The 24,892-nt window shown below is 41.3% G+C and overlaps 1 protein-coding gene across 4 annotated transcripts in view; it reads right to left on the bottom strand.

Annotated features, from left to right (window-relative positions):
• Window positions 1-24,892, bottom strand: part of METAP1D (methionyl aminopeptidase type 1D, mitochondrial) — an 80,038-nt gene that overhangs the window by 49,471 nt on the left and 5,675 nt on the right. Inside the window, exon 1 of one of the 4 annotated variants that reach the window (XM_027128249.1) lies at window positions 6,532-6,699. The exons of 2 other annotated variants lie outside the window; for them this stretch is intronic. The gene's annotated coding sequence lies outside the window, so the exon portion shown is untranslated. Of the gene's footprint in view, window positions 1-6,338; window positions 6,505-6,531; window positions 6,700-24,892 lie in introns of those variants that run through there. One more of the 4 variants, XM_027128258.1, reaches the window with a different exon arrangement.

Raw genomic sequence — 24,892 nt, forward strand, 5'->3', positions numbered from 1 at the left:
ATGTAAGAGATAGCTTGGCATTCTGATAAAAGTAGAGGTGTTCATGGCCAAATCCCTGAGATTTGGCTGAAAACCGAAAGCCCATTTTCATTTGATAGGGCCTCAGTATAAGGTATACAGCAGGGGGGTTACCTGCTTACCAGTGGTGAAGATTATGTGTCAGGAGGCCATGTCCTTTTCCATGGTTAGGGGTCTGGAGGCCAATTTTTATCTGCCCAGAGAGGTCATTGGTTGGGGGCATGATGTGGGTTTCTCAGAGCTCTTCTTGTTTGTAAAGACACTCTTGGCTTCCATGCTTGATAACGGCCTTTCAAAAGTAACTAGAGTATGAGGTGGATACATTTTTCTATTTATCTAAATGGCTCACATTCACACTCCTCCCCCCTTTTGATATTAATCCAAGTGGCTTAATTTTGAATGAACGGGGGGTAGAATTAAAAATGGAGGTATACAAATCCTTTAACGAGCAATAACCAGTACCTTCACTTTTTCCCCAACATTTTATGAACATTTTCAAACATATAAAAATGTTCAGGGCTTCCCTGGTGGCGCAGTGGTTGAGGGTCCGCCTGCCGAGGCAGGGGACACGGGTTCATGCCCCGGTCCGGGAGGATCCCACATGCCGCGGAGCGGCTGGGCTCGTGAGCCATGGCTGCTCTGATCCTGTGTGTCCGGGGCCTGTGCCCCACAGGGGGAAAGGCAAAAAAAGTAAAAACCCCAAAACCCCCAAAAAAAAAAAAAAAAAAAAGTTCAAAGAATTTTATGGTAAATATTCACACTACCTAGATCCTACAATTAACTCCTTACGATATTTGCTCTTTATCACATTTCTAAACATTCTATATCCATCTTTTTTTTTTTCTTTTGGAGGCATTTCAAAGTAAGTTTCAAAGACAGTAACCCTCTCCCCCATATTTCAACACGTATAACATTAACCAAATATGTGTTTAGAATTCCTTTTTTTTTGTATTTTGAGGTAAAATACACATACTATGATATGAACAAACCTTTAAATCTTAAAGTATATCATTTGATGAGTTCTGACAAATGCATACACCTGTGTAACCAAATACCTATCAAGATACAGACTATTTCCAACATTCCAGAAGTTCCTTTTCTGCTCTTCCCAGCAAACCCCAATCTCACCCAGTACCTAAGGAAATATGTGGTCTGATACTTCCACATCATCAGGGACTGAAATTATTGTAACACTTCCCAAGTAGAATAACTTGGGCCAGACAGAGATTAAGTATTTTTCTTAGATCACATGAACATGGCATGAGAACAAAAACCTCAGACCCTGAAGAGTTTCATGCTTTTCCCACTTGATTATATCCCAAAATTTCATTTCAAAAATTCTAAATTAAATTAAAATCTAATTCGTGATTTCTGACTGTTTCCGAGCAAATAGACAAATTTTCTATAACCTTTTCTCAGGGCAAGCGTATGGGAATAGCTAGTATAGAGGAAAAAAAATCATAAATGCATTTTAAAAAGAGACTAAAAATAATTCATATAGGAAATGTAATTAAGTTTAATTACATTGAATGCTAATACTCCCCCTGCAACCATGAAAACAAATGTTTGAAATATATTCTAACGAAAGGAAAAGCCCCTAGTATATTACACAGCTAAAAATAATACATTTGCTTAATATTTCCATTTTTATTACTACTTTAAATCTAATACAACCCAGATTTCAAAAATTAATGATTCTGTTCATTCTACTATTTTCTACTTATACAAGCGAAGGCAAGTAATGTTACAACGATATCCTTAGGATATCTGCAAACTACCCATAAACAGCAGTTTTTTTCTTATTTGTTTAACAACTGCTGTCATTCTTTCTGTAAGCAGCAATCACAAGATGTCAAACAAATTCTGCCTTGACTGACAGATGTCTCTGCTTGTTTTTATTAAAAACAAAAAATTTTCCCTGCATTAATCACCAACACTGGAGAAGTGGGGCACGGCTGGGATGTGCACCAGCCTCTGGGCAAGCAGAGATGCAGCACAGAAAACCACAGCGCAAACTCGACTACCCGAATACCAGAACACATTTTTTTTCAACTCCCTTGGGGACCCAAGGACTCAAAGTTTTAGATTCCCTTAAAGGGAAAAGCAGGAGCATGCATGGGGGCAGGGTGGGATCATGTTTATCAGTCTCAACAGTTCATCTGGGCCTGGATCCAGGTAGTCTGCACGTCTAAATTTGATGAAATATAGGCGCCACCAGGTAACAGTAGTGGTCAGGGAGCTTGCCAGAAACCTGTAACTCAAAACTGAAAAATGAAATTAAAAGACTACTTTGGCCAGGCAATTTCTTTCTGCAGGATGCAATAACTGCAAACTACAAAGTTGAAAGAACAGACAATTCTTTGTATGTTTTAAAATTTCTTCTTCCTAAAGTGACACAACATCTGGGCCAGAAAAATAGACATAAATATTTTCAAACTTGTATTTCAAGACTGAACTGTAATGTTTCTGCAGAACTTCGCCTGTTCTTCCTCCTTTCTTCTTTCCCTTCCCACATTGTGCAGGGGGGGTTGGCTTACAGCAGGGAGCCCAGGCTGGCTGAGGTCTTGGATGTATCCGGAGGGCAGGTAGGAGGGGCAGTGGTGGCTGAGCAGACGCCTGACCCTGTCCTGTCAATAAACCTTAACCCCGACCTGCCAGGCCCCTGAGCCGGCTATTCTCTGTCTAGCCTCGTCTCTAATTGCTCTAAAAATGTCTCTTCATTTAAAAGTACCTTTGTGTAAACACCCCACAGGAACTGACAGTCATCAGAATTACCACACAGTTCTAGTTTTTAAGGAGTGCGAGAAAAGTCATTTTCTACCTCATTGTGGAAGGACTTTGAAAACAGTTTCAACTGCTGTGCAAAACAATACTCATCATTCTTTTAGCTGCCTCTGCAGGTGACATTAGTTTGACTTTTAAGACTGTTTACAGTGAAATGTTTGATCTTTTGATTAAGTTATTTGAAAGTAAAGATGGATACGTGATTCTCCCCACAAAACTAGCCTCCTCCTGAGCGCCCCAGACAGGTAAAGCTAAAGTCCTGTGCTTCTCATGCATATGATGAGGCTTCCCTATAAATTCTAAAAGGACCCATACTTTTTAATCTAAACATGAAAATCCAAACCAAAAATTAAAAAGGGGAAGTGGAGAGATAAGAAAAGAGGCTTTGGAATGAAGTGGATTTCTTTTAAATAATAAAATTAAATCAGCCTTGCAGATTAGTATAAAACACAAACTTCTTTTTACTGCTTTGTGGCTTAATTCCTTATTTCCTTTTTCTTTGTAGTGGTAAAAAAATCACATAATTTACTAGGACTCCTTGGGAGCAATTCCTTAAATTATTTCTCTCCTACTGACATATAATAACATAATGGGAAAGACAGTTATTGTCAATTTTATAAACGGAAACTAGACTTGAATTTTGCAAATCCCAAGCTCTGTTCTGACTGGGTGCAGGTTAAATTCTGCCTTTTAAAGTATGGCTTATTTAAACAGCTCAAATTAAATAAATTATTTTCTCTAGTAACTTATTACTAAGCACTGACAAAGTAAAAGAAAGTCCTCCCTCCCTGTTCCATTTTCTCCACATTGCTTATCACCTTCTAAAATACTCTGTGATTTACTTAACATATTTATTTATTGCCTATCAATGCAAGCTCCTTGAGGTAGGGATTTTTGTCTGTTTTGTTCATTGATGTGCAATAAACGACTAGAACAGTGACACATGGCAAGCCCTCAACAGTCTCAGAATTAATGAATAAAAAGTTGAACAGATTAAGCCAACACTCTTAAATGAAATCAGGGAATTTATCTTATTTCTACTTATCTACCTTATCCTACATTCAGTATAATAAGCAATCTTACAGTGGGCATGGAAGAGGACTGCATAGGCAGTCTTTTTTTTTTGGCTTTAATCAACTCCCCAAAAGCTTTTTCTCCCCTCCTCAACACCAGTTAAACTGAAAGGAAAAGGGCTTCCCTGGTGGCGGTGGTTAAGAATCCTCCTGCCAGTGCAGGGGACACGGGTTCCAGCCCTGGTCTGGGAAGATCCCACATGCTGCGGAGAAACTAAGCCTGTGCGCCACAACTACCGAGTCTGCGTGCTGCAACTACTGAACCCCGCGTGCCTAGAGCCCGTGCTCCACAACAAGAGAAGCCACCGCAATGAGAAGCCTGCGCACCTCAACGAACAGTAGCCCCCGCTCAACGCAACTAGAGAAAGCCCGTGAGCAGCAATGAAGATCCAGTGCAGCTAAAAATAAAAATAAATAAATAAGTTTATTTTTAAAAATGCAAGGAAGAAAAGCCTTGACATTTCAGAGTTGAAATAGATCTTAGAAACCAATTAAAACTGAGGTCTGACATGGGGAGGGGGAAGGGTAAGCTGGGACGAAGTGAGAGAGTGGCATGGACATATATACACCACCAAATGTAAAATAGATGGATAGTGGGAAGCAGCTGCATAGCACAGGGAGATCAGCTCGGCGCTTTGTGTCCACCTAGAGGGGTGGGATGGGGAGTGGGGGAGAGAGACGCAAGAGGGAGGAGATATGGGGATATATGTATATGCATAGCTGATTCATTTTGTTATACAGCAGAAACTAACAACCTTGTAAAGCAATTATACTCCAATAAAGATGTTTTAAAAATAAAATAAAATAAAGATACTGAGGATATAGTTTTAAAAAAGACAACTGAGGTCTGAGCCTTCAGAATTCCCCAAGGAGCTTGTTGAACATGCAGATTCCCAGGCCCCTCTCCATACCTACTACTCAGAATCCCTATGCTCAAGTAATTTATTGCCTAGAAGGGAAAAAAAGATAGACCGATTAACCCATGGTTACAGTACAGCACTAGAGGTACGCTAAGGATGCTGCTGGAACAAAGAGATGGTGCATATCAATCAAAGTGTACTTGAGATGAATTTTAAAGAATGAGCATAAATGTAGTGCCAGATGAGGATAGTCGTGGTATATGCATTTCACACAAAGAGTAGTCTTTGTAAAATCTATAGGTGTTATGGCTTGAGGGAAGAGTGCCCATCACAAGATTAGAGATGCACACAGGGTCAAAATATGAAGAGATTTGTGTTATAAAACAAGGAGTTTAAAGAACTGTGGGAAGACATTAAAGACTCTTGTGATTCTAAATGCACAATACAGTTAGAACCACTGGGATAGCCTATCTCTAACTCTAGAGGACAGTGAGCTTTCGGAAATAAATAGACAGAGAGATCAATCAGCAAAGGAATGGCAGCTGAAGCCATAGGCTGCCAACTAAGGGACCTGCCTAAGGTCACATGGTGTTATACCCAGAGCTGAAGTTACCACTCCTTATTTAGTTTTATGGTCCTACCTCTGCACTACTTATGGAAGTATCTCTTAAGTGAGCCTCTTATCTCAGATAAAGAAAAGATTTCTAATACAATTTATCTTATTTGTTGTATCTTAATAAGTTATCCTTCAAACCCTGACTAAAATTTATTATTAGAGTCCTTACATCCTCATAAATCTGTCCATAGCCACGAAGTCAAGTTGATCACCTTGGTTATCCGTGACATGAAAGTACTCCTTATTTTCCAGAGGCATCTATTTTCTAGTAACTTTCTTTTACTTCTTTTCTTTTTCTTTTAATCATCACAGTAAGTCATCTATTTCTGTTCTTAATAAGCAGACACAAGTTTACAGGACTCAATTCCATCTACTACCCTGAGTTTTCTCATTTCAAACATCAATGGCAATTGTACCTCCCCCACAGGACATTTCTTATTCAATGACATTAGAACCATCTACAGGCTCTCTTCTCTTCAGTGTTAGAAAAAAGAAGTAATTTGTAGCTAGAATCTCAATTAAACTTCTGTTTTGCACATAAACAAACTGAAATTTCCCCTGGAGTTTTTTAGACTTCCTTTTAATTACTCCCTTGTCTTGCCTTGGGTTAATATTAAAAGGTTTTCCCTTCTATCCAAGTAATGATGCTAGTCTTGGCAAGATGACTCAGTTTCACTCATATAGCAAATAGTTATTTAGTTCTTACCCTCTATAGAAACTTGTGTGTTTACTGGGAGGGGGTATAGGAATTATTCATACTCCTATCCTAGCAGACTTGATAATCCACTGGTGTGACAAGGTTAGTGTGAAAACTATTACAAATATAACAGCCCATGGCTCACACTAAGTGTCTGGAAAAAATGATCGTCTCAGCATGCATTCCAACCTCCTCCTCAGTTGTCTTCTGTACTGTGGAGACTCAATAGCTGAGAACTATGTGTCCCAGACTCCCCAACATCAAGGTTCTACATCTGAATTTCACCTTACCAGTTAGAAACTTTCATGGGAGATCTGAAGTGGGGAGTGTGATGGCAGCCTCATTCTTGCTGCTTCTGCTATTCTTTCTTCTGCTGGTGAGCACGATGGGGAAATGTAAGGGTTTTCTGAGCAGCATCCTAGCATCCCACATCGGCTTCGTGAGTATTCAGAAGCAGTTGGAGTTGGTGGCAGCTTAACTCACCTGGTGGGCTGGTTCTGGAGGAAAGGAGGAGCTGTTCTGGAAGTTGTTACCGCACGCTCCGCCAACAGGCTGTTTCTTTAACCTCCCAACAATTATGGACACCCAGTTTCCATGTTAAAGGCACTTCTGCTTGAAATAGCCCGAATGACTTCAGTTTCCTGCAACTTCCCCAACTGGTAGGGTTCCAATATTGGTGGAAGAAAGGAAGGAAGGGAGGCAGACAGGCAAGACGGCAATTATTAGGGAAGACCAAGAGAGGCTCTATAGAGAAGGTGGTGCTCGACGTAGCCCTTGATATACAGAGAGGCTTTTGACAAAAATGAAGGGCAAAGGAACAGCATAATAGGCTGAGGGTAAAGCATGAACAGAAGTGTAGAGTTATGAAAGGCCGGAGTATATGAAGTGTCGAGTGGTTTTGTTTTTGCTAAAGTATTGAGTATGCTTATTTGGAAGAGTAAAATAAGACTATATTCTGAAAGGTTTAAAGAGCTCAGTTTAGATTTAATTAAGCAAATTATTAAAGAATTGCTCTTATATGAAAAAAATATATATATGAAAAGGAATATATATATATATATATAACTAAGTTACTTTGCTATACAGCAGAAATTAACACAACATTGTAAGTCAAGTATACTTCAATAAAATTTTTAAAAAATTACTCTTTAGGGAAGTTAAAAGGGTAGAATGGATTGCAGTGGAGAATCAGGATATTGCACAGTTAAGCGGCTATTACAAGAGGACAGATGAAAAGTAATGAGGGATTAAACCTCTGTGGTAATTTAGGGAATGTAAGAAAGAGGAGGGACACCAGAGACTGCTGAGGTATAATTTACATAACCTGATAATTGGTTAAACACATACTGATTAGCGGAAAGGAGTCAAAGATGACTCTGATGACAGTGGTGTCATTAACAGAAAGGGGAAAGAATAGAGGATAAGTTGGTTCTGGTCTGGGGAGGACTTCGTTTGGATTTACTGAATGTCAAGTAGCAGCAGGACTCTATGTGAGGGTATCTGGAAGGTATTTGGAAAGGAGGGTTGGTGCTGAGGAGAGAAGTCAACCATACTGGATCTGGAAACTTACCTCAGAATCTGATGATACTTTAAAGTATTAACTAAAAGGTAATTACCCATAAAGGCTTCCTACTTCTCTAGCTATTCCTCAGCCTCTTTTGTAGGCTTCCCTTCCCTGATTACTCCTTATATATCAGTTTTTCTTAGGGTTCTGTCCTTACTCCTCTTCTTCTCAAGCTACTACCTTCCCCTAGGGAGCTTACATATGTTCCGTCACATAGCCACCACATGTTCATGACTTCCAAATCTGCATCTCTAGCCCAGATCCCTTCCCCAAACTCTCCCGACCTGTTCATCTCCTCTGCTTACTGGAAATCTCCATTTGGCTCTCTCTGGGCACTTCACACTTAACACTCGCCATGTTAAATTGATCATATTCTCTTCCAAACCTTGTCCTCCCTCCAGTGTTCGCTATGAATAGTACCATAATCCACTCAACTGCCTAATCCAGAACCTGGGAATCAGGGGGTCCCCCACCACTCATCCTTTTCCATCATCCCCATCCCCAAATCCAAGCGACAACCATTCTGTGAGTCTACCTCACCAACAGCTCCTAAAACCATTCACTTCTCTCCACGCCCACGACCCTGGTCCAAGCCACTGTCATTTTTTGCCCCAAATGGTTACAAATGCTTCCCTACTGTTCTCTCAGTTTCTAAAGTCCTCCTCCAAATCATTCTCCTCCCTGAAGCCAGGGCGATCTTTATGCCATGCTGCTTTGAACCTGTTCCTCCCTGCTTATCATCTCTCTCACTTTCTCATTCAATGGCCCCATCAGGTCACCCCATGGCTGAGCTGACCCACAGCAGCTTGTCCCCATCCCTTGCTCAGAGCTTCCACTCAGTTTGTCTTGTTTTTATTTTCTATTTTGAAAATAGTACAAAGGGAAACAGCGGTACAAAAAGTTCCTACACATCCTTCAATCAGCTTACCCTAACGTTAACATTGTACATAACCAGAGTTTTACCATCCAAAACAGGAAATTAGTATTAGTAGATTAATATGAACTGAAGTATGGATCTTATTTGAATTTCACCATTTTTTCTACTAATGTCCTTTTTTCTGGGCCAGGCTCCAAATCCAGGATTCCACAATGTAATTAGTTGTTAAGTCTTTTTAGTCTTCTACAGTCTCTGGCAGTTTCTCAGTCTTCCTTGTCTTTCACGAGCCCACTCAGATTTTTAAATCCCCCATTCTTTTTTTTTTTTTTTTTTCGGTATGTGGGCCTCTCACTGTTGTGGCCTCTCCCGTTGCAGAGAACAGGCTCCGGACGCTCAGGCTCAGCGGCCATGGTTCACAGGCCCAGCCACTCCGCGGCATGTGGGATCTTCCCGGACTGGGGCATGAACCCATGTCCCCTGCATCGGCAGGCGGACTCTCAACCACTGCGCCACCAGGGAAGCCCCTAAATCCCCCATTCTTATACAGAAGCAAGCAACCATGGATTTCCAGATGTCTGAGAAAGTCTCTTATATAAAATATAAATACCAAAAAACAAAAACAAAAACAAAAACCTCAGAGGAAACAATATATAGAGAAGAAAATTTCTAGAAAATTATTAATAATGTACTCAAGAAACCATGGTGAGTATATTAATAATATACTCAAGAAACCATGTTGCAACCATGAAACAAGAACAGAATACTATTTTTAAACAAAACTTTAAGGGAACAAAACAGACTCTGGGAGATTAAAAATATGACAACAGAAAGGAAAACTTCAATAGAAGGGGCAGAGAATAAACTTGAGGATCTCTCTCAGAAAGGAGAACAAAATGACAAAGTTCAGAGGGGACCTGGGCATTAAAAGAACAACCACACAAATGAACATATGATTTTAAAATGTGGTATGTATTATGAAAGAGAAGCCTAGGTCACAATGAGTGAGTATGCTGGGGGGTGGAGTACAGGGGTGGTAAAGAGGGTCAGGAAATCCCTTTGATGAAGCTAAGACCTCAAGAACAAGCAGGACTTAGCCAGACAACAGCTGGGGAAGAGAAGTTCATGTGCAAAGGTCCTGGGGAGGAAAGGGCTTAGGGAATGAGAGTACCTGAAAAGCAGGCCAGTAGACAGAAATGGAGGGACTGGAGAGTTGGGGTGATAAGACAAAGCCTTGGAGGTCAGGATTTTCATGGTGAGTGCAACGGGAAGCCAAGGAAAGGTTTAAGAGGAAGTGAAATGATCCAATGTGCTACTTAAAAGGCCACCTGAGTGTAGTGTGGAGATGAATTAGAAGAAGTAGTTTAGCGACTATATAATAGACTCTCTCATCTTATGGACGTATCATAATTTAATCATTCCTGTATTTTATTAGACATTTAGGGAGTTTCCAGTTCTTCGCTAATATGATTAATACTGTAATAGACATCCTTAAAATGAAATCTTTGCCAGCATCTCTAGTTATTTTCTGAATATAGACTTGTTGAAGTGGAATTAAATAATTGAGTTAAAAGGTATGAAAATTTCTGACTATATTTTAAAAGTTATCTTTAAAAGAGAAAGATTTTGATCATTACATATGAGAAACCTACTTCACAAAATGGATATCTTCCTACTTATTCAGTTAAATGATATCAACAGATGATTACTTAAGAAGATGAAAAACTTCCATTTGTATGTAAAAAGCACTCCATTTATTTGTTTTTTAAAAATGGTAAGCACTTAACATCATCAAAATTGATGCTGTCCAACTTCTTGGTTGGGATGAGCCACATTTAAGACAATCAACACGCCAGCAAGCATTTGGGACATCCTAAAATAACCTTAAAGTAATGTAATCTTCTAAGGGTCTGTTTGTGGTTTAACATTTTTATAATAATACTTTTTTGTTATAAACATATTCACGGGCTTCCCTGGTGGCGCAGTGGTTGAGAATCCGCCTGCCAATGCAGGGGACATGGGTTCGTGCCCCGGTCTGGGAAGATCCCACATGCCGCGGAGCGGCTGGGCCCGTGAGCCATGGCCGCTGAGCCTGCGCGTCCAGAGCCTGTGCTCCACAACGGGAAAGGCCACCGCAAAACAAACAAACAAACAAAAAACAAAAACATATTCACAAATCTGAAAAAATGCTTTGTTAGACCGTGTTTCCCAGTGATGCGCCTGGTCAGGTTCTATGGAGCAGAGCTGTTTTGCTCTCTCCATTTTCTCCTCCCATTCTCTCACAGGTGGCATCTTTCACACGCAAATTTACCTCTTTTGGTCCTCATCTCAGCATCACCGTACGCAAGCTTTCACCTCTTTACCTAGTTCTTCCTACTCGTTCTGTCTCCTTGTATACAGACTCCCTCACCCTCAAGGTCTTACATATTTATTTTCTCTTCAACTGATGTGATCCTTTCTCCCTCTTTCCCCCACACCCCTTCGCTCTCACTTTCATCTCCCCCCCAACCCCCGACTCCTCAGCCCTCTCCTCTCTCCTCTCACACACTCCAACGACTCCTTTCCTGGGTCCTGGTTCGGGCAAGGGCTGTTGGTTAGAAAATCTGCCAAGGTGGCTGAGGAGATAATTGGGGCAAGGGTGGGGATGCAGATGCACGGATGCTGGGCATGAGGAGACCAGGTGGTCAGCCAGGGTTTCCCAGGCCCCTGTGGCAGGAGGGGGTAGGCCTGAACTAAAGGCTGGGGCCGCCAAAGCAGGGGACAAAGGCCGAGTCCTGCTGATCGCCAGCCGGAGCACACACACTTCAGCCACCCAGAAGCACTCCGTGGCCTGGATGGGGTCTGAGAGTTGCCAGTTGGACATACTGACCTAGACAACCAATTAAGGCATGTTCAAGGTCTGCTGAACAGAACAGTCTTTTAAACTAGGCTAAATCCCCTCTTCAGGGTTGCTGATTCTTCTCCCCCTAAATTTTCCAGATTTATAATCATAGTAAGAACTAGAAGACAAATCAGACAAGGGTACTGAAAAATCTGATGTACACTGAACATTAGAGTTAATGTACTTTTGGAAACAAACCAGGTGCCTGGTGAACACCGAGGGATCTAGGAGGTATGCTTGATGAGAATCTGTGCTGGGAAGGAATTTAAGATCAAGGTCAGGAATGATTAATATGCATGAAGGAAGTCATCAACATTTAAGGACAAGCAGTATGAATCTCATTAAATCTTCAATCGCTTCCTATTGCCTGAAGGAATTGGTGATAGTCTAATGATTAAAGCAATAACATTAAAGTAGAAAACAGTATTAGAAAATTAATCTGACTTTTATAAAAGAAGCTAGCATGAAGCACCAATCCACCTAAGAGACTTGACAAGACCCTCCTCAGCAGCTGTGATTTTTCTCTACTGGCGAAAGAGACTTCTGGGGGCTTTCTTTTTTTTAATCGAGGTAATTGATAATCTTTCACATGCTTCCCAGTGGGCCATCGTACTGCTGTCTGGCTGTTTGTCATGTCTCCCACTTACTCACTGTATCACCAGAACGCACCTCCCTCGGCCCCAGCCTTCTCCTGCTGTGTCGCTCACTCACATTTCTGATTGCAGCACCCCTGTGCTCACTCGGCAATACCCTGAACAGCTGCTATTCACGGAGCATAAAGTAGGGGAGAAATGACAGAAGACAACAGAGAGGAGCTGTTTTTGTAACATCAATTCTTAGAGGGGCTGGTTTTCAGCTGGACCAGCCAGTTGGCAGGGAGTCCGGTGAGGGTGTTCTTTTCATCCGTGACCTATTTCTATTTGATCTTATAGGAAAATCACAATCTTACTGATGACAGAGACAGGGTATGTGATGCCCCAAATTCAGAATTATCACAATGCTGAATAGAAGGATAAACAAGTGTGAAGTGCAGACTCCAAATGTGAGAGATAAAAGGATCTCAAATGTTCATTTTCCTAAGTTAATATTTCAGTAATTAATAAGCTTTCTCTCGTAGATGTGGAAGGAATTTTTAGAAATCATGGTCCTATTACTAGTAGCCCTCCTTAGGGAAAAAGTCATTTTAGAAATAAATGCCAGTTCCATCTAAATGGTGGACTGTGAGTGACTTTTACTTTCTTCTTTATACTTTTTTTGTTTTTGCTTTTGTTTTTGTTTTTGTCCCACCACTCAGCTTGGGGGATCTTAGTTCCCCGACCAGGGATTGAACCCAGGCCACGGCAGTGTAAACGCCGCGTCCTAACCACGGGACAACCAGGGAATTCCCTCTTCTATATACATTTTTATAATATCTTTTTAAAAAACATAAATTTATTTATTTGTTTTTATTTTTGGCTGCGTTGGGTCTTCGTTGCTGCATGCGGGCTTTCTCTAGTTGCGGCAAGTGAGGGCTACTCTTCGTTACAGTTTGTGGGCTTCTCATTGCAGTGGCTTCTCTTGTTGTGGAGCATGGGCTCTAGGCGCGTGGGCTTCAGTAGTTGTGGCATGTGGGCTTCAGTAGTTGTGGCTCGCGGGCTCTAGAGAGCAGGCTCAGTAGTTGTGGCTCACGAGCTTAGTTGCTTCGCGGCCTGTGGGATCTTCCTGGACCAGGGCGCGAACCTGTGTCCCCTGCATTGGCAGGCGGGTTCTTAACCACTGAGCCACCAGGGAAGCCCCACTTGTATAATATCTTAATATTTCCACTGTGAATACAGTTGACCACTGAACAACCTGGGGGTTAAGGGTGCTGACCCTCCTCGCAGGAGAACATCTGCAAATAAATAGTCAGCCTTCAGTATCTGTGGACCATGTAGCACTGTAGTATTTACTATCAAAAAAAAAAATCCATGTATAAGTGGACCCATGCAGGTCAAATCCGTGTGGTTCAAGGGCCAACTGTAGTTATTAAGGGCTTATTATTAAGAACTGTGTGGTAGCCAAGGTGGTCACCAATGACCCAGCCTCCTGGCATCCACACCCTGGTCCACTACACTGTGCTGGTCTGTGGGAGCAGGGGGATGGGATGTTACTTCTGAAATTAGGTTATAAAAGACTGTGGCTTCTGCCACAGTGGGCACTCTGGTACCCTCCTTGGATCACAAGTCTGGAAGAAGCAGTCTGCCATGTTGTGAGCAGTCCAATGGAGAGACACAGGTGGCAAGAAAGTGGCCTTCACAAGGAACTGAGGCCGGCCAAGAACCATGTGAGTGAGCTTGGCAGTGGGTCCTCCAGCCCCAGTCAAGTGCTGGGATGACTACAGCTCCCACCAATAGCTCAACTACAACCTCGTGAGAGCTCCTAAGCCATAGGCCCCCAGCGAAGCTACACCCAGATTCCTGCCCCTCAGAAACTGTGACATAGAGTTTGTCATTTGGGGTAATTTGTTACACAGCAGTAGGTAACTAATACAGCTGCACAGGTATCATTTCTTTAATCTTCATAATAGCCTAGTAAGGTAAGTACTTGTCTCAACTCCATTTTAAAAATGAAGAAACTGAAGCCTGGATAGGTTAACATGCCCAAGGTTCCACAACTAGTAAGCAGCAGCATCAGGATTCGAACCTAAGGAGCCTGATTTGACAACCCACACTCTTAGCCTCTCTTTATACAGCCTTCCTTGTATTACTTTTATAATCAGAAAATATATTTTCAAAGTATTTTCATTCATAGAAAAAGAAATTCCCACTCATCCTTCACTCCTGTTGTAGAAGTAGAGATACTCTCACCACTTCCAAGGGGAATCCTCCCCCTTCTCCTCCTTCTATTCCTTTTCACCTCTTTCAGGTCTGCTCTCTCTCCAGGAAGCCCCCTGCACTCCAGAATTTCCCGTGGTCCTTGTTCCTTACCAGTTGCCTTCCTTCCCTCTGCGTCTAAACATAGCCAGGACCTCTATGTCAAAACCAAAATGTACGTCCACACAAAACTTGTACACAAATGTCCACAGCAGCATTATTTGTAAGAGTCAAAAAGTGGATATAACCCAAGTGTCCAACAATTGGTGAATGGACAAACAAAATGTGATATCCCATTCAGCAGAATATTATTTGGCAATTAAAAAAGGGATGAAGTACTGATACATGCTTCAACATGAATAAACCTTGAAAACACAGTCCTAAATGAAAGAAGCCAGTCATAGAAGACCACACATTATGTGATTACACGTATTTGAAATGTCCAGAATAGGAAATCTATAAAGCCAGAAAGCTGATTAGTGGTTACCTAGGGCTGGTGAGGATAGGGGGATTAGAGAGTGACTACTAATGGGTAAGAGGTTTCTTTCAGGGGTGATGAAAATATAAAATTGATGGTGGTGATGGTCACACAACTCTGAATACACTAAATACCACTGAAGTGTAAACTTTAAATAGGTGAATTGCATGGTCTGTGAATTATATCTTGATGAAGTTGTTATTTAAAAAGAGAACCAAGAACCTCCACACTTCTCTGCAGCCACCACCATCACTTTTCATCTCTCCTTCCACTGCTAAAATTTTGGTCTAAGTCTCTATGACCTCCAAGTGGCCAATTTCACTGACCCTTACTGAGTCATCCCAAAATTTCCTCCTGAGCCTCTTTTCCTGACTATGTTCTCTGTTTCTGCCAACTCCCTCCTTTCTGCTCTGACAGCTCCTCTCCTTCCTCAGGTTCCCTTTCTAACCACCAGGTCCTGACTCCTCCTTCTCTGTATCATTTCTCTTGCATCCATCTCTCCCTTTCCATCCTGAACACAAGGCACCAATTCAGGCCCCCATCACTTTGTTTCCACCAATATTTCCCAAATGGTATGATAGCTTTCCCTCTTCAATACATCCAGGGCACCACCAGCTGCAGGTTATTTCACTTATTTATCAAAAACCTTCATCAGTCTCTGCTGCCTATAAGATAAAGCCTAAGCCGACCTTCAACGTTCTCATCACCTGGCCCTAACCTGTATTATTAATCTTCCTCTTCATAACTCTTCTATGCAAACTCTCAGCTCCAGCCAAACCCTCCATTCCAGAATGCTCTGAACAGGTCCTGTATTCACATGGTTTCCCCACCGCTGCCCTGCTTTACCCCCTTAGAAATGCCCCTCCCTCATCCCTCCGCCTCTCTGCTGACCACCTTACTCATCCTTCAAGGCCCAATTCTGTGAAGTGATCACTCCAGCCCCAAATTATCTTTCCTTCCTCTTTTTCCCAGAGCACTATCATACTGTTTTGCATTGTTATAGGTATTAGGCTTCTTTCTCCAATTAAACTAAAAACCATCTAACCCAGTTCAGAAGTCACCTCCGTGGTGAAACTCCAGACTACTACCCCCAAATCTTCCAGTTCCTCACTTCTAATTCCCATTATACCTGTTCTTTGCTCTTGCTGGAAATTCTTGTCTTAGGACAACTCCTTCCCCCCCCACCAAACTATCAGTCTCTTCCCTTTTTACTTCTATGCTCTAGATTATTCATTGTAATAATAATGAGCCCAGAAACAAACAAAATAGACAAGGTCTATGACCTTGGGAAACTTCCAGCCTAGGCTAGACTCTAGAATGCATTAATTCAACCCCCCTCTTGCTAACGCCCCACTCCCCTTTTCTCTTACTCCCTGGTCCTTCCAGTGCATCCATCTGGAAAATTCCAATCAATCCAACTATCTACCTTCACTCTTTTATACACACAGGATGATGCCCATTTGGAGAAAATCACACAGTGGCAGTGAATGGGGTCACTACAGATACACGGTCTCTAATTTCACTTGGATCTCAACACTGCTGCGCAATCCTTCTATTATCCCTTATCATTTTTTCCTCCTATTTCCCAACCCCCTACCTCATTTCATCTCTAATCTCTGCAAAAACGTACAGAAAGAAACAGAAGTAATTGGGGGACGAGGAGCTTCTTCAATTTTCTGTCTCCTCTCCCAGCTGAAAAACTATCTACGTGCACATCTATCATTTCCTTCATCCCTAAGGGAGCAGGAGTCTGGTATCTTTACCCCTTTTCACACACATGCTTCAGTTGTCTCATTCAGGTAGTCCCCAAATGCTATACATTTTACTGCCAAAAGTAGCATCTCCAACTGGCTACTCCCTAGCTCTCACCCTGCTTGCTTGCCATATTAAACCAGCCGAGCTCCCAGAAGGCTGCACAGGCTCTCACCCCTCTCTCTGCCTTTGGACAAGAGGCCTCTCTGTTTCTAGACTCCTTCATCTGACCAGGCCCTCCTTGCACTGGAGGACTCAGCCTAGTCTTCTCCTCCTCTGTAAAGGTGAAGGCGTGTCGGTCTCTACGGGATGATCCCATTGCATCATATGCTTACCTCTATCTGTGCATCCTTCTTATTCTGTTGCAAAATTGATTTACATGTTTGATTCCACCAAGGACTGTGAACTCATGGAGGACAAGAACTGTGTATTCCAAGGCCAGTACAGTGTAAATGGTACATACCCCACTATTTAGTTTCCTTTTGTGTTTCCACAATACTTGGGTCAAATCTCCTCTTTCCCCATTAATTTGTGCATTATTGCTTTGTGATCAGAGGATGCAGTTTATACAATTTTTCTTTCTAGAACTTACTGAGGTTTTCAGTGGCATAACTTACCATCTTTTATCCTATTTTGTGTATATTTGTAAAAAAAAATCCTAATCCAAGGTATCAAATTTAATATTAAATCAAATTTACTAATTATAACATTCTGAAATCCAATAACCTTATTATGTCTACTTAAATTGACAAATTAGAGGCATGCTAGTTTCCTATTATGATTGCAGTTTTATCCATTTTTCCTTTTATTTTTAACAGCTCTTGCTTTATGTATTTTAACATGTTATTTGACTCATAAAGATTCATTATTAATAACTTTATTGTATCATTATTAACTAGCCACTTTTCATTCATTCATTCAAAAAACCTTTATTGAGTGCTTATTATGTGCCAGGCATTGTTCTAGGTACTTGGGATACATCAGGGAAAAAAACAAACAAAAATTCTTCTCTTTGCCAGACTTATAGTCTATATATGTGGGGAGGTAGGCAACAGAAAACATGACAAATAAGTAAGTCATACAGTGTGTTAGAAAGTGTTAAGTGCTATGAGTAGGGCCTTACAGGACATTATGAGGATTTTGGCTTTTACTCTGAGTGAAGTAGGTTTTCAGCAAAAGAATGACATGATCTGACTTAACATTTTTAAAAGTTCAGTCTGGCTGCTGTGTTGAGAATCCAGTATAGGAGGGCAAGGGTAGAAGCAGGGAGACCAGTAAGTGGTTACTGCAGTAATCCAGGTAAGATATGATAGTGACTCAACTCAGGGTGGTGACAGTGGGGTGTCAAAAATGCATTCTGGGTATATCTTTTTTTTTTTTTTTTTTTTTATTGCGGTACGCGGGCCTCTCACTGTTGTGGCCTCTCCGAGCGTTGCGGAGCACAGGCTCCGGACGCGCAGGCTCAGCGGCCATGGCTCACGGGCTTAGCCGCTCCGCGGCATGTGGGGTCTTCCCGGACCGGGGCACGAACCCGTGTTCCCTGCATCGGCAGGCGCACTCTCAACCACTGCGCCACCAGGGAAGCCCCTGGGTATATCTTAAAGGTAGATTTGGGGCTTCCCTGGTGGTGCAGTGGTTAAGAATCTGCCTGCCAATGCAAGGGACACGGGTTGGAGCCCTGGCCCGGGAAGATCCCACATGTCGCAGAGCAACTAAGCCCATGCACCACAACTACTGAGCCTGCACTCTAGAGCCCGCGAGCCACAACTACTGAGCCCACGTGCCACAACTACTGAAGCCTGCGTGCCTAGAGCCCCTGCTCTGCAACGAGAAGCTACGACAATGAGAAGCCCGCGCACCGCAACGAAGAGTAGCCCCCGCTCACCGCAACTAGAGAAAGCCCATGTGCAGCCACAAAGACCCAACACAGCCAAAAATAAATAAATAAATAAATTTATTTTTTAAAAAAGGTAGATTCAATGGGATTTCTTGACAGACTGGATACATGAGAGAAAGAAAGGAATTGGGGTTGATTTGAAGGTTTATGGTCTGAGAAACTGACAGGATAAAATTACCAACAACTAAGGTAGGGAAGTCTTTGGAGTGGAGCAAATTTTAGGCAAGAGATTAGAAGTCCAGTTTTGGAGTTTTGCACATGTCGATTTCGACATTTGGAAATGTCAAGTAAGCAGATGGATGTATGAGTCTGGAATTTAGGAGAAAGGTCTTGGCTGAGGGCATAAACATGGGAGGCAACAGCTTAATGGGTTATTAGAGTCATATGACTAATGAGATCATTAAGGGGATAGTGAGGGTAGAAAGAGAAAAGGTCCATGAACCTCTTTGTCCTCTTTGATGATTTTTGCCTTAAATTCTATTCTGTCTAATATTAATATTCTTACTTTGCTTTTCTCAATGGATAGTTCTCTATTGACACATTTGACCTTGGGTTAACTTTCTAGCTCTGTTCTCTTTGGAAACCTGGCAAATGTGGAAAGTCAGCCATGATACTGAGTAATATCACTTATGGTAAAAATGACTCCAGATTAATAAACTTCATCTAGACTATAAATATCTGGTGATAGGGAATTCCCTGGCGGTCCAGTGGTTAGGACTCCATGCTTTCACTGCTGAGGTGCAGGTTCAATCCCTGGTCAGGGAACTAAGATCCCAAAAGCAGTGTGGGCAGCCAAAAATATATATATTTTTTTAATTAATTAATTTATTTATTTATTTTTGGCTGTGTTGGGTCTTCGTTGCTGCACACGGGCTTTCTCTAGTTGCGGTCAGTGAGGGCTACTCTTTGTTGTGGTGCGCAGGCTTCTCATTGCAGTGGCTTCTCTTGTTGAGGAGCACGGGCTCTAGGCGCACGGGCTCAGTAGTTGTGGCACGCAGGCTCAGTAGTTGTGACTTGCGGGCTCTAAACCACAGGGTCAGTAGCTGTGGCTCACGGGCTTAGTTGCTCCGCGGCATGTGGGATCTTCCCGGACCAGGGCTCGAACCTGTGTCCCCTGCATTGGCAGGCGGATTCTTAACCACTGCACCACCAGGGAAGTCTAAACAAAATTTTTTAAATAAATAAACACATATCTGGTGATAAGCCATACTTGTTGTGTGTGGTGACTCCAAGTTTTGTGGGAGATATTTTGTGACTGCCTGCCTGCATGTACTACCTATAAGTTGTCCTTTAGGTTTTCCACTGAAAATTAATTGCTGCTGGCTCTTAGATATTACATAGTGTTCTAGTTAATACTGCTTTGTAACGAGTTACCCAAAAGTTAACAGTGTTTTAACAGAACTAATAATTTTATTATGCTCATGGATTCTCTGGGTCGGGAATTTGGAAATGAATGTCTGAGGCCGCATGATATCTGAGGCCCTGAGTAAAGAAGACGACTTGGCTGGGGATGACTCTAGGGCTGTGGGCTGGAACCATCTGAAGGCTCATTCACATGTCTGGTGCCTGCAATGGGATGACTCAAAGATTAGGTCTCCTGACTGGATAACTTTCAAAGAACCTCTTCAAGTGGCTTGGCTTCCTCACAACACAGCAGCCCCAGGGTAGTTGGGTTTCTTACAAGGCAGCTGAAGCTGCCAGCATGACTGTTCTAGTGAACAGAGCAGGAGCTGCATCTCCTTTTATGACAGCCTTGAAAGTCACACAGCATCACCTCCCCAATTCTCTTTCGATTGAAGTAGTCACAAGACAGTCTAGACTCAAGGGGAGGGGACACAGGTTCGAGCCCTGGTCCGGAAGATCCTACGTGCCGTGGAGCAACTAAGTGAGACCCCACTTCTCAGTGGGAGGGGTATCAAAGAATATTGATATTCTAAGGGAGATGCTTTTGTTTTTTCAAATCATCTTACTTCGAGAAATTAATGAAAGTCACGCATATTTTCCTCCAGGAAAGTGTCCATAGAGACAAAATTTTGAATGTATTTGAGGAGTCCATCTTCTTCCTTCCCATTGTATTCAAGAAACAGCCTTAGATTGCCTCGATTCATTGACACGTATCCCATCAAGAGGGACTCTATATCCCCTTCCCCGAGTCTGGGCTTCCTTGTAATTGCTTCAACCAATGGAGAACATCTGCTAAAAGGGAAGGGACATTTCTTGTGCTAGATACTTTCACAGGTTCTCCCACTTAATTTCTTAATTTTCATTTAACTTAGATAATTTTAGACCCTTTCTTTTTTTGAAAACAGGTGAAGAAAGTGAAATTCAGAAAGGTTAAGTTGTTTTTTTTAATAGGCATAGTTTTTAGAGCAGCTTTAGGTTCACAGAAAAGTTGAGTGGAAAATTACGTTACTTTTTAAATTCACGTGATAATAAGTTGTAGAGACAGGATCCAAAATCAGATCTTTACCAGTTACTTTTTCTGATATATAATCACTCTCTAGATATTAAGAAGCATATTATTCTAAGCACAAGATCTGACGTTTCACTAGATACAAAACTGAACCTCTTGCTGCAATGTGAAGGACTAACACCATGGGACTCAACTTGCAACAAACACTGGAGGATGTTCAATCCTTTCTTACTCTATAACCTCCCACTTTAACATTGTTATAGTAAGAATTCCCTAAATTCATTTTTTAAAATGCTATTTCTGTCAATTGCTTTTGCTCTTCTTTCTATAATCTTTCAATCTTGCTTTGGGATTACATTTCCACACTGCTTGATCCTTTCATATACTTTCAGAAAATTAAGGAAGTAGATACCCAATTAAACATAAATCCACACAGTTCTAAACACAACTCATTGGTCACTTTTGGAGGATAAACTTGTTATTTTAAAAACTGGTAAATAGGGCTTCCCTGGTGGCGCAGTGGTTGAGAATCTGCCTGCCAATGCAGGGGACACGGGTTCGAGCCCTGGTCTGGGAAGATCCCACATGCCGCGGAGCACCTGGGCCCGTGAGCCACAACTACTGAGCCTGCGCATCTGGAGCCTGTGCTCTGCAACAAGAGAGGCCACGATAGTGAGAGGCCCGCGCACCGCGATGAAGAGTGGCCCCACTCACCGCAACTAGAGAAAGCCCTCGCACAGAAACGAAGACCCAACACAGTCAAAAATAATAAATAAATTAATTAATTAAAAAAAAAAACAAAAAAACAAAAAAAAACTGGTAAATACAGAGAACAAATGAAACATTTAACTTTTCAGGATGAGGTCTATCAGGGTAATCAAATACTTGCTGCGAAAGTTTCTTTCTGTAGATATCTTCTAGCTAATAAACGCAGAAGGAATGACTGAATTAAAATATTACCATTTTGCAAAGTCTTAATGAGCTAATGGAGCCAAGTAATGATCACCAGTGGCCACTAACATCACAAAAAGCAATACTCTAGGAAGTATTCTTGCCCAAAACAACAACAACAACAACATGTAACCTAAATCAAGTCAGGCCTTGGGTCTAACTGCCAGTTAATAGAGGAACATTTAAAATGACTCCACTGGAAATACAGTCAGCAAAATCCAGAATGTGGAAAGCTCCATTAGGGCAGACTGCCGAGTCAGTTGCTTGAACAAATAAATTTCAAGAAAAAAAACCTGGGAAAATAAACTTACTGAATAAAAAAAATAACTGACATCCTTTTCTAGCCATGTTGGCATAACTGGTACTAGAATTCCTTCCTGCCTTAAATGACTAGACAACTAGACAAAACGTGAAGGAGCTATTTTTTGGCATTGGCTGCTGAACAACGTAGGACAGTGAACCTTGAGGGTAAATAAGTACACAAGGTGAGCCCAGATTGGCTCCAGTGTTCTGCCTGGGGAAACCGTCCCAAATGTGGCCTTGGGAGATGGAGCCCAAGCCAAGCACAGCCCCTCACTGTTTACTTAGGGAGGCAGAGAGCAGAGGGCTGGCTGCTGAAGCAGCTGGAATTTGTGCAGTACTGAGGGTTCTGGGAAACAGAGAGGCACAAGGCCTACCAGGCAGCGGCTGGTGCAAGGCTGAGAGCTGAATAGAGATTCCAGAGGTTGCAGGGCTGGGAGAAGTTGAAGTCTTAGCCCAACCCGAGTAGACGGACCTCACTGAGCCCCACAGGCATTCAGTGGAATAAGAACTGAATAAGTGGGCCCTCAGGGGAATAAGAACCACGCACATGCAGAGCAAAGGTGGGCAAATTAAGACCAGTGAGCCAAACCCGGCTCACTGTCTTTCTTATAAATAAAATTTTATTGGAATATAGCTATGCTCATTTGTTTATATACTGTCTATGCTGCCTTTGTACTATATTAGCAGACTTGAGTAGCTGCAGTAGAGACGATAGGGCCACAGAAGTTTCAGATATTTACTACCTGGCCCTTTATAGAAAAAGTTTGCTGAACTCTGCACTAGAGTAAGAGCCACACTCTAGTACTAAGAGCAAAACAAACAGATCCACCCTACGAAGGAAGAAAACCACGCCTGGCGGAACAGCATAATCTCCACAAGGTATTATCCACTTGGGAAGAATATACAATTACATATATGAAGAACAGAAAAATGTGAGCCACAGTCAAGAAAAAAAAGTCAATAAAACAGAAAAAGGCCTTGAGATCACCCAGACGACGGATGAACAGATAAGGACTTTAAAACAGCTGGTATAAATATGTACGTACAAGTACTTAAAGGAAAAGATGGACGTGAGTAAACAGCTGGGAAACCTCAACACAGAAATGGAAACTATAAGAAAAGAACCAAATGTAAATTCTAGAACCGATAAGTGCAATATATGAAGAAAATTTTAAAGGCTCCTGGCTTTTGGAGATACATAATGAAAAATCTACAGATGAAATTATATATCTGAGATGTGCTTCAAAATAATCCAGCCTGGGGAGGGGAAGTGGCTGGGGGTAAAGATGAAACGAGAGCTGCCATAAATTGATGACTGCTGTAACTAGGTGATGGGTATGTACTGCTCTCTCCACTTTTCTGTATGTTTGAAATTCTGCACATTCAAAAGCTAAAAAAGAAAATCCAATCTCTACAAGAAAAAACTGTTTTAACTGAAAAACAAGATAATGTTCAAATGAAGCTTTGCATATATCTTATTCTCCTCCCATCTTGCCAAATTCCCAAAGATACATAGCATCTACTCTGCATTTTCAAAGATTCCCAATGCTTGGGGAAAGGGAACATTTCATAAAAACTGTGAATATTTATGTAGGTGAATGCCATTCTCTCTATCTTTCTCTCTCTTTCTTTCTCTCTCTCTCTGTATGTTCTACACTTTGACACACATGGATATATCAATATTTGATTTCACAAAATAAGATTATAATAAATTGCTCTATAACTTGCATTTTCCAAATAACGTATGTTGTGAATATCATTCCATGTCAACAAATAGAGGTCAACACCTTTTTTTTTTTTTTTGGTTAATGACTGCACAGCATTTATCATTGAGGGTCTACGTGCCCTGTACTGTGTAGTAAAGTTCATAATTTCAATGGGAGACAGGAACTATGCGTTACAGAAAGCTATTTCAGGCAGAGGGAAAACGTAAGAGCACACATGGCTTGAGGGACAAGTCTGACTTTAGGGAATTCAGGGTTATGATTTGATTGTTAAGTATGCTTTAATTTATGTAGTAACAAGCCATATCATAACAGAGTTTATTTGTATTAAGGTACTTGTTAAAAAAATCATATAGCAAAAATCCATCTCCATTCTCAGCTATCAACATGAATAGAGTTTAAGTTACAGGAAGCTCCTTATTAATAGTATTGATATTTTCCAAATCATCCATGGCCTGCATCCCAAAAGATGATTTCTAAGTTGGTTTGATGAAACTGAGGATACATTTTCCTACTGAAGCTATACAAAACAGTAAGGATCTCAGGTCAGTTGACAAAAGTTTAAAGTACCTAATTTATTATGTAATACAGCCCCTCCCCTACCTGGAGGTTAAATTTTTGAAAAACCACTATCATAAGAAAATTCTTAGTGGAAGAATCTATGGCCTTAGAGTCACAAATGAACAAAAGCACTTGTAAAAATTTGTACATTTGTTAAAAAAGACAAGAATAATAAAATATTAATAGCATTATATGCATCTTAAATTACAGTAATGAGTATATATAAGTAATTTCCAGTTACCATTCCTTGATCATGGAAATCTTAAAGGTGTTCCTTTCCTATATTATAAATTACATAGACATTTTGCTTTGTTGCAGAGAATATGCACAGTAAAAGAAATTTTTCCCTTGGGTCTGGTCCCATTCAAACATTTGATATCTTTTATATTTGCTTGGTTGGTTTTTTCTCTTATACAGTTTTAAAAAAAAGTTTTGGAAAATAAAAATGCTATCTTCTCAATGTATAAAATTCAAACACATCAATTATAAATAAAGTAAAAATCAGTACAATCTCACCATCTGGAAATAGAGCTATGAACACTTGGGTGAGCATCATGCTAGATATTTCTTTGGGCATATATACATATAAGGAAACAAAGATACAAACTTTATGTA

Source organism: Aethalodelphis obliquidens, unplaced genomic scaffold (genome assembly GCF_003676395.1).
Source record: "Aethalodelphis obliquidens isolate GAN/ISIS:26980383/991018 unplaced genomic scaffold, ASM367639v1 scaffold2, whole genome shotgun sequence".
In the NCBI taxonomy this organism is placed as follows: domain Eukaryota; kingdom Metazoa; phylum Chordata; class Mammalia; order Artiodactyla; family Delphinidae; genus Aethalodelphis; species Aethalodelphis obliquidens.